This window comes from Sorex araneus, chromosome 1, assembly GCF_027595985.1.
Source record: "Sorex araneus isolate mSorAra2 chromosome 1, mSorAra2.pri, whole genome shotgun sequence".
NCBI lineage: Eukaryota > Metazoa > Chordata > Mammalia > Eulipotyphla > Soricidae > Sorex > Sorex araneus.
Genome location: NC_073302.1, coordinates 137,911,083 through 137,919,483, shown reverse-complemented (window position 1 = coordinate 137,919,483; position 8,401 = coordinate 137,911,083). Strand labels below are relative to the sequence as shown.

Here is an 8,401-nt window from a genome sequence, read left to right as displayed (position 1 = left end):
CACCCCGGGTGCTGCTTGGGAGCGACCCTAAGCGACTGCGCGGACTGAACTGGGGTGGCAGCGTGTGAGACCTTCATCGGCCGCCTTTTCCGGTTCTGTTTTATTCTTGTTTGTTTGGGGGTCGGACCCGGCTGTGCTCTGGGCTTTGCGCTTGGGGATCACTCCCGGCGGGGCTCAGGGAACCCCCCCCACCCCGGGATGGCGGGGATCGAGGCGGGTTGGCGGCATGCAAGGCCAGCGTCCCAGCGTCCTCCCCGCCGTGCCAGGCTCGGGCCCCGCGGGTCCCCGTGCTTAATGGCGAAGCGTGCGTGGTGCCCCGCAAAGACGGTCTCTCCGGAAAAGCTGGAGGGGCGGGTGGCCCCGATGCCAGGTCTCGCCAAGCACGAGCTGGCGACGGACCGAGAACTCACCCAGGCAGCGATGGGTCCTCTCCGGCGTGGTTCGGCTCGCCCGGTCCGAGGTCTCCTCCCGCGGGGGCGTCACCTCGCACAGTCGAATCTTTCCACTCCCCGGCGTCGCGGCTGCTCGCGCCTCCAGACTGCCGCCTCTGCGCAGGCGCAGTGCGTGCGCGGCACCTCTCAGGGCGCGCGCAGCCAGTAGCTCCCCGACGAGCGACGCCGCCTCCCGCGATGCGAGGTCTTGGGCACTGGCGGGAAAGGGCCCGAGTTCCGGTGAGGATCCCCCTTCTGTTCGGAGGAGCACATCGCCCTCCCTGTCTCTGCCCGCGGCTTCGCGGGTCAGCCTCCGAGAGTCACGCCTCTGCGCTGGGCTCTGATCAGGGCTGAGAAAGAGGCGCCGATCGGATGATCGGACGCAAGGAAGCACATGGCCATGTGGGCTGGGAGATGCTGGGAAGAGACTAGGAGGAGATGCTGGGAGGAGACCAAGCTTTACCGCCCTTTACCTCCGGTCTGGGTAGAGACTGTCACGTACCGCTAAAAGACCCCTTTCATGAAGGGGTGTGGGAAACCACCTAGCCTTGCACTCCCTCAGTCCAACTTCGATAATTTGGGCAATCGGTCAACCTTATAGGGCCAGGGAGACTTTTTCATTTTCTTTTCGTTTTTTTTTTACCCTTCCGTCTTTGGGTCACACTGAGGTGCTCGGGGCTTACTCCTGACTGTGCACAATCAATCGCTTCTCGGCCTTTTGGCTAAGATCAAGTGTAGTATCTGTCTCCGTGCACAGGGAGCACTTCTAGTAGGCTCCAGGGATCATATAGGATGCTGAAGACGGAGTCCAGGTCGGCCACTCAGGAGGCAGGCTCCTTACCAGCTCTGTGTTATCTCTCTGGCCCAGTGCAGCGGAAACCTTCGCAAAAAAAAAAAAGAATCACAGCTGGATTTCCCCACCGTGCTTTCAGCCCTCTCCCTAGAACAGTCTTCTGTTTGTTTGGGATGTGGGGCCATCTCCTGTGGTGCTCAGAGGCTATTCTAGGTGCTGGGGGACCACGTGGTGCCCTGATGGACCTGTAGAGCCTGTATTCCCCCACCCCCACTCCTTTCCTGAAGTGCTGATTCTAAGAACACTTCCTAGTAAAGAAGTTGCCAGCTAATTTATTTTTTATTTATTTTATGTTTTGTTTGTGTTTGGGGTCACACCCAGCGATGCTCGGGGGTTATTCCTGGCTCTGCACTCAGGAATTACTTCTGGAAGTGCTTGGGAGACTATATGGGATGCTGGGATCAAAGCCAGGTTTGGCTGCATGCAAGGCAAACACCCAACCCCACTGTACTATTGCTCTGGCCCCTTGCCTGCTAATTTCTGCCGTGGATTTTTTTTTTCTTTAGATAGCCAACATGGAAAAGGTGACTAATCAATTAGTATTTTTCCGTAATTTTCATTTTGTTCGGGACCATACCCACAATGATAGTGCTGAGGGCTTACTCCGAGCTCTGCACTCAGGGATCACTCTTGGAGGACTAAGGGAACCATATAGGGTGCCTGGGATTGAACCCATATCACTCCAGTCCTTTTCCTGTAAATTTTAGAAAACAGTCTTTAGGAACCAGAGAGATAGTGAATAAGATGCTTTTCCTGCACAGGGCTGACCTGGGTTTGATCCCCAGGTGTCCCATATGGTTCCCCCAATCCTGTCAGGAATTATAACCTTGAACACAGAGCCAAGAGTTAGCCCTGAGCACCCATGTACATGGCACAAAAACAAAAACAATTTTATTTTCTTTTTGGGTCACACCTACCGATGCTCAGAGGTTACTCCTGGCTCTGCATCTCAGGAATTACTTCTGGCGGTGCTCAGGGGACCATATGGGATGCTGGGAATCGAACCTGGGTCGGCCTCGTGCAAGGCAAACGCCCTACCCACTGTGCTATTGCTCTAGCCCCCAAAAACAATTTTTTTAAAAATAAAAACAACATTTATTTATTTTATTCCTCCCTCCAGTCCTTTCACTGTTACTCTCGTTGGGGCTATAGTCAGGGTTTGCACAAGTGGAAGACTGTGTGCTTTCATTTTTCAAGCTGGGGTAATCATGGTGGGCCAAAAAGGAGGACGAGGGAGGCTGCCATACATCAGGCTGCAGTGCTTGGTGCTTGCACGTGTTTGCTATACTTGTACTCATAGTTGAGGCATAGAAGTTATGATTGTGTGGGGTCAGAGCGGTAGTACAGGGGATAGGGCGCTTGCCTTGCATGTAGCCAACCCTGGTATCTGATATGGTCCCCTGACCTTGCCAGGAGAGATTCCTGAGCTTTGAGCCAGAAATAAGCCCTGAGCACAACAAGGGTGTGGCCTCCAAACAAAAACACCAACAACACAAAAAAGAAGTTATGATTGTGGTGTGCACAGGGATGGGGTTCTGTGGTGTTCACATCTACGCTAGCCAGAGATTATACTTCTGGGACATGCTCTTTGCGCATCTTGAAATTTTTTAGATGCGATGCTTCCTGGAGGAGGTATCACATCCCTGCAGTTCCTATATAACCCTGACCTCTGTGTGGCCAGAAATCATTTATCTATGGGGATCACAGACATCAGAGCTGCCATGAGCCTGCTCAGAGTGTGTGAGACACCAGTGATTTCAATGGCTATACCCTTGAAAGGTCCCTCCTTTAATCCTTTCCTCTAGGCTTGTCCCTGTATGATTATGATTGTTATTGCTGTTGCTGCTGTCATTGTTGTTTCTGTTTGGGGGCCACACCTGGTGATGCTCAGGGCTTATTCCTGGCTCTATCCTCAGGGATCACCCTGGTGGTACTCAGGGGACCTGTGCGGTGCCAGGGATGGTCCTGGGCTGGCCACCCACAAGGCAAGCTCCTACTTGCTCTACTCCCTCTGGCCTTTAGGTTTGTTTCTGTAAATTTAAGACAGTTCATACAAACAACAGAAATAGCAAAGTCACATCAACTATGTTTATTTTATAATAATTGGACTGGAGCAATAACATAGCAGGTAGGGCATTTGCCTTTCACGAGGCCAACCCAGGTTTGATTCCTCTGTCCCTCTCGGAGAGCCCGGCAAGCTACCGAGAGTATCTCGCCCACACAGCAGAACCTGGCAAGCCACCCGTGGCATATTCGATATGCCAAAAACAGTAACAAGTCTAACAGTGGAGACGTTACTGGTGCCCACTGGAGTAAAAATCGATGAACAACGGGACAGCAATGCTATTTTATAATATAAATGAAAGAATAAAAAGGAAGATGGATACCTAGGGTGAAAAAAATAGCTATTAACCACTGAATTATACAGAACATAGGTCACGAATTTGAAATTGAGTTTATTGTCTTCCAGTCATATTAACTCTCTTAGTGTGGTGGAAATCGTGTCAGTAAAATTAACATTGTGCCCAACAAAAGGGTTGCAGGTGACTTAAGCTTCTGTGATGTTCGCTTTCTCTCTCTACTGCAGGTGCTTTCGACGCAGCTTTTTGCCATGAAGGCTTGAGGTCTCTTTATTACCATGGACATCCAACTCAACTGTCTTCTGTGGGAGAAAAATAAGGCTGAACTGAGCTCCCTTTTTTTTTTAAACTGAGCTCCCTTTGAGCAGCTTCGGAGCTCAGTGTTCTTGCCGAAGATAAAGACTTGAGACACTTTTTTTGCCAGCGCAATTAAATGTTTTCTATTTATTTTCACTCTAAATAGTGAATAGTAACAGCAGAGATAATATATGGGTGTCCAGTGGATTAACAGTGAGCAGAGAAGTGAGGGGGTCAAGAAAGGAAGGTCACAAAGGTGTAAGAAGTCAAGGGGACAGCGACCAATCAGAAAGCTGTGAGTGCTTCATTAAGGACACACAGAGCTACTGTTCTGGATGAGAATATTTGGATTCAAAATCCTGGCTCTCTTGAATTTCAAATCTGGGCGGCCGCTTTCGAGACCGTGCACCATCATATGCCCTATGTTATCAACAATAGAAAACATACAATCTAATGATGTCATTCTGACAGGTCTGACTGTTGGGGGTAAAACACCAAATAATGATAGTGAGTTTCCTGTCAAAAATTGAATGTAATCAAAGTAAGGAAAGAGTAAAGTGACAATCATCTGCCACACAGGCAGAGGGGAAGTGGGAGGGGGCTTATGCTGGGGTTATTGGTGGTGGAACATGTGCACTGGTAAAGGGATGGGTGTTTGAGCATTGTATGACTGAGACTCGATCCTAAAAGCCCTGTAACTGTTCTCACGGTAACTCAATTAAAAAAATAAATAAAATTTTTTAAAAAAGGAAAAAAAATCCTGACTCTCACTCTAGTTGCGACTGTGAATAAGTTGTGGTTCATTCTTCTGAACTTTAGTTTCCTGAAACTAAGTCTTACCTCATAGGTTTATCACAATGACTAAGTGAAGTATGACCTGAAAAGCACCTAGAATTAATGTTTGGCAATGAACTTGCTTAATGAATGTCAGACTGGGCGTTGGAGGCTTGGCTCTCAGCATGGCCAGAGTGCGTTGGGTGTGGTATCAGCACAGACAGGAGAAACCAGACCTTCTTTTGTTGTATTATTTAAGTCAACACACATTAGTCAGCACCCAGCAAATGGGGTATCCTGTGGGGACATAAAGATAATTTCGAAAATCCTATTGGCAGGGAAGGACCGTATGATCACGTGGCTCCTGGGGAATAGAGACCCATTTGAGAGCTCACAGAGTGTGAGCAGAAGCATGAGGCCAGGCACAAGGCAAAGAGCTCAGGTTTGCAGCTAAGACAGGCCTGATTGCAAGTCCCTGGTCTACTTCAGGCAAGGTTAAGCGTTGCTGAGACTTAGGTGGTCTCATCTCTCACACAGGGATGTTTGCCTTACAGGAGCCTAGTAATGATGAGAGGACACATATTAAATACTGGGTACAGATATTCATTGATTGTTAATTTTGGGGAAACAATAATTATGGAAGACCTACTCCTTCTGTCCCGGGGAAGGAATAGCCAACCAAACAAAACACAGAGAGGGGCCAGAGTGATAGTACAGCAGGTAGGGCTCTTGCCTCTCAAGCTGCCGACCTGTGTTTGATCCCCAGCATCCCATATCTCGTCCCTGAGCCCACTAGGAGTTATTCCTGAGTGCAAAGGCAGGAGTAACGCTTGAGCACCACCAGGTATGATCTTTCTCCATGCGAAACAAAACACACAAAAAAGAAGACCTAGATCCTTGGGTGTCGGGGAGGAAAAAATAATCAGAAAGAGACCAGCATCCCCTAAACTGAACTGTCAGAGACTAGGTAAGGGCATTCGCCAGAAAACTAAGGACACTGATAGAAGAGGGACGGCTGCACTGGTGAAAAGTGTCATAAAGTCTCATCCATACTACATACGCCTAGCTGTGATAGGAGTTGTTATTCTTGCATCCCTCATGGCATCTATTCATGGCTATAGTTTCATTTGTGTGATTTTGAGTCAAGTTTTCTCTTCCAGGTGCCTGAGTGATAGTACAGCAGGTATCATGCTTGCCTTGCATGAGTCTGACCCTGGTTCAATCCCCAGTATGACATTTGGTTCCCCAGCGCCTGCCAAGGGGTGGTTCCTGAGTGCAGACCCTGAACACAGTTTGTGTGGCCCCAAAACAAAACCATTTTTAAAAAAAAATTATTTATTTTAAATTTTTTCTTTTTATTTTAATTTTTATTTACTTATTTATTTTTGCTTTTTGGGTCACACCCAATGCACAGGGGTTACTCCTGGCTCTGCACTCAGGAATTATCCCTGGTGGTGCTCAGGGGACCATATGGGATGCTGGGACTCAAACCCGGGTTGGCTGCGTGCAAGGCAAACGCCCTACCCACTGTGCTATTGCTCCAGCCCCTTAAATTTTTATTTTTAAGATTTTTTAATCACTGTGTTATAGACCCTTACTCAGCTGCACATAATTAAGTTTCAGTCATACAGTGTCCCAACAACCATCCCTCCACCAGTGTACATTTCCCAGCACCAGAGTCCCCAGTTTCCCTCCCATCACCAACCTCCATCTAGCCTGCCTCAATAGCAAGCACTTTTCTTCTCTCCCTCTCCCTCTCTCTTTTCCCTCTCTCCCTCTCCCCTCTTCCCCCTGCCCTTTCTCTCTCCTTTTGGGCATTGTGGTCTGCAGTTACAGATACTGAACAGTTATCAGGAATATCCCTTTACCAACTTTCAACACTCAGTTCTTGTCCAGTGTGATTATTTTCAATTATTATTGAGCTATTACTGTCATACTGGTCCCTTTTCTATCTTACCTACCCTCCACCCCACACATACTTTGTGGTTGATTCCAGCCACTGACCAGGCCTCCTCGCCCTTTTTTTTCCCCTGGACACAGAACAAAATCTTATCTCTTTCAGTAGACTCCAAGCTTTATGAGAACAGAAATGTTTGATCCTTGGTGGTGGTGGAGGAGATGCACACCCAGGTGCTACTCACAACACGTTGTTGAGGATCACTCTTAGCAGTGCTCAGTAGACCTTGTGCTGGGGATCAAACCCAGGCCTCCAGCATGTGGACCATGCACGCACGCCCTTTGTGCTATAACCCTAGCCGAACCCTGCGTGAACTTATTCTTATGGCCCTCGTGACTGTCTGCCTCCAGTGGATGCGCAACAAAATACCTTTGAATAAACTAATAAACTGCATTTTGGAAATCTTGGGGGGTGTTATGCAAGAGTGATTTTAAAGTTCGACAACTCTGGCTCTCAGTGTTGGCTCTTTCATTAATTTGATGTTAGGCTAATTAATAAATTAGCCTACAATTTACTTTTCACATGTGTGAAAAAAGAATAATTGGACTGTTTCAATGGTTCAGTCAGATAATGAATGCAAAAGGTTGGCATAGTGTAAGCGTTCTTTTATTCCTTCTATTGCCAGGAAAACGGGTTATTCATATTCCCCTGGCATTATTGCCCCACAGTTTACTCTCCCCCACTGAACTCCTTTAACTGTAATTCTGACATATGTCCCAGTATTTTTCATTCCATGGGACTCCACCCTTTAACCCAGTGATTTTCAACCCCGTCCATACTTCAATGACCATCTGCAGAAATCTCCAGCCAGTCCCAAGAAGAAGTAACTGCTGCTTAACTGATAGTGGATTCGATCAAGTTCTTCAAACAATAAGGTATAAAAAGGTAAAAAGCCATTGTTTTAACAGATTCTTGAAGAAAGCTCCGTAGGGTTACACAATAGGGTTCACAGACCCCCACCCTCTCAATGAATGCAGAGGAAGAAGCTAATTCAATGAGCTTGAAAACTTGCCTGGGGTAGGAGCCAGCTGCAGCTCTGGGCTCCTCAGTCACTTTTTGTTTTGTACATTCTCAGCAATCAAACTGATATACATAATGACCTTTCACCCCCCTCCCCCAAGTCTTTACTTCTATCTGCATCCCTGCCCTTGTTTATAACCTCATCTTTACTGGTACTCCATCCCGCACCTATATTATCTCACCTGCGGTAATAAGCAGGAAAATGACTTACGAGTTTCAGATTAACCTAGATTCTTGCAGCACAAACATACACACAGTTCTTTCAGGTCATTAGCCAGTGTCTGCTCCAAAAATGCTCCTTTAAGCCTCAGTGTTCTAACCTGAAGTTCGAAAGTTGGATTTACTCCTCCCTCTTTCTAAATTTTTGGGATCAGGCACAAGACCTTCCATGAAACGGCTTTGTGTGGGAACTGGGAACGGGTATACTGAGAGCCTGGAAGTTTTTTGTTGTAGGAAGAATAAAGCTCTGAGGTGTAACGGAATCCTAAAGGAGAGGAGTTTGAGCTGATGGACCATAGGGAAGAAGAACTAATACCCAGTTTGGGCCTTGAAGAAGTCACCAAGGAAGACAGGCATGAAAAAGAAAAAAAATCATTATAGAAGTCTCTCATAAAGTCTTGTGATAGCAAGGTGGGCAGATAGTACAGCAGTTGCAGTTGCTTGGAGCAATAACTCCAAGGACTAAAACACATGCTTTGTATGCAGGAGC

At 47.4% G+C, this 8,401-nt stretch overlaps 1 pseudogene; it reads left to right on the top strand.

The window, feature by feature from the left end:
* The first annotated feature begins 1,133 nt into the window (after nucleotides 1-1,133).
* LOC129401140 (U2 spliceosomal RNA) lies at nucleotides 1,134-1,220 on the top strand (annotated as a pseudogene).
* Nucleotides 1,221-8,401: the final 7,181 nt, after the last annotated feature.